Genomic DNA, 2,284 nt, shown 5'->3' on the forward strand with positions numbered 1-2,284 from the left:
TTGTCAGGTAGCCAACCACTTTAAGCTACTGAAACCATTCCCTAGTGAGAGCATACTTACGTATTACATATTTAATGTTCCTCAAAGGAGAAAAAAGCTGCAACCCCCCCCCCCCCCCCACCTCCCCAGCTAGTTATGATGTGTTCTACCTTGTGTGCAGATACAGGGGGTCGATGTAGGGTTACAGCCATGTCTTTCAGTAAGAGGAAACGTCGGGCTCTGATCGTCATGATGCTTGTAGGCAGGGTGCAGGGAGGAAGACTTCTGCTTTACTTTTACTGACTTAGGACACTGTTTGTTTATGCTGTTCTACCAGTTGTTAGAATGGGCAACTCCTAAACTCCCACCTTTTCTTGAAACTTTGTGCTGTTCATGAGTACGTTCTATAAACACCTTACTGCTCTTGTACACTACAGGTGGACGAGGGGATGTAAGCAGAAAATGTATTTTAAGAAGTTTTACGCCTCGTTTGGCACTATTTAGACCTTTCAGTAGGGCCAACCCAGGCTGAGAGGAATACATTATCCCAGTAGAAAGACATAATATTCGATTTAAAAAAATATCGTGGGGTCGGTGGCCTAGTGGTTAGGCTCTCGGACTCGCAACCGTAAGGTCATGGGTTCGAATCCCGTCAAGGGCCCGACGTTGTGTCCTTGGGAAAGACACTTTACACGAATTTTCTTCACTTCACCCAGGTGGGAATGGGTATCCGGCTATAGACAGCGAAAGATCTTGTCAGTTTGTTAGTGTTTGAGCGCTTAATCGGCTGCTTGCACTGTATGCTTCCCGGGAAGCTGAGAATGTTTCGGAGTGTTCAATGGTCTGCTGGGGTAATAATATAGTGTAAAGCGCATAGAGCCTGCTGTTGAGCGGGGATATGCGTTATACAAATGCTATCTATTATTATTATTATTATTATTATTATTATTATTATTATTATTATTATTATTATTATTATTTTCACACAGAAATCGAACCCATGTCTTCTGCGTGCGATGACAAAGCCCCTCAGCGATACACCACTGACGTTGGTCGATATAAACAGTTGTCTGTCTCATCAACAAAGGGCTTTGCGTACTATAAATATACCGTAGCTTTTTGGTGATGGGATGGCATTGTTTATTTATAATACTTTTTGGGGGGCTCTCGGGGAGTACAGAAAAGAAAAGGAAAAAACCCATTGAAAACTAGGAAAGACAATATATCAAACTCCCCTAATATTACTCGTACATAAACACCCACCTGACGATTCGATCTACTGTCATCCAGACCATAGCCTAGCTTGATATCAACCAAGCTAACTTAGCAGACATGAGGAGAGCAGGTCATTCCTCAGTTTGAGGTAGCTATTTCTGCAGGATTGCTGACAAGATTACTTGACTCGCATGAAAGAAATTGTGGTATAAAGGGGCTCATACTCTCATAAGTTAGTTTCCCACGCTCATAAAACGAAGACTATTTGAAAAAGTGATTTGACATTTTGCACTACATAGCTATAATCTTATGTTAATGCACTTTTTCACTCGACATAACCAACCATCAGATACACTTCAATGGTTTAAATGATATATATTATGTCTGTCAGCCATCTGGATGATGCCCAAAAACAGCAAATACGGCACATGGCCCCGCTCCGGAGAAATCGACATCATGGAATCCAGAGGTAGGTCATGATGTCCGTGGTTTGTTCCTTAGTTAACGTTTGTTCCTTAGTTAATGAATTGAATTCCTTTCTCCTCAAGCTCAACGGTATTTGTTACATTACAGATGGTACCAGTGTAAGTAAAGTAAGACTTGGGCAAGAGGATTTATATTATCCTCAGCTATACTATCAGGGTCTATCTGTCTGTCTGTCTGTCTGTCTGTCTGTCTGTCTGTCTGTCTGTCTGTCTGTCTGTCTGTCTGCCCGTCTTTCTCTCAATCCTTCTTTTGTGTGTGTGTGAGTGTGTGTGTGTGTGTGTGTGTGTGTGTGTGTGTGTGTGTGTGTCTGTCTGTGTGTGTCTGTGTGTCTGTGTGTGTAAGAAATAATCTAAATTTAGGTGATTTTACGCCCCCATTGACACACTTTAGATCATTTAGGAGGCAGGCTTTAACCCTCCCTATCAGGGTCAACTCGGACTGAGAGGGATACAATATCCCAGCAGAAAGATCCAGATACTCGATGAAAGTTCTCTTCACTCAGCATTCCAACTCGGGTCTCCTGCAAGCGACAACAAAACGCCTAACTGCTACACCACAGATGCTGGTAACAGGAGAGGGAGAACGAGACAGACAGACGCACAGA

At 42.8% G+C, this 2,284-nt stretch overlaps 1 protein-coding gene across 1 annotated transcript in view; it reads left to right on the top strand.

Moving 5' to 3' along the window:
* The window catches only part of LOC101851000, a 21,306-nt gene that overhangs the window by 10,648 nt on the left and 8,374 nt on the right, over positions 1-2,284 (top strand). The gene's annotated exons all lie outside the window — the stretch shown is intronic.

This window comes from Aplysia californica, unplaced genomic scaffold, assembly GCF_000002075.1.
Source record: "Aplysia californica isolate F4 #8 unplaced genomic scaffold, AplCal3.0 scaffold01018, whole genome shotgun sequence".
Classification (NCBI taxonomy): domain Eukaryota; kingdom Metazoa; phylum Mollusca; class Gastropoda; order Aplysiida; family Aplysiidae; genus Aplysia; species Aplysia californica.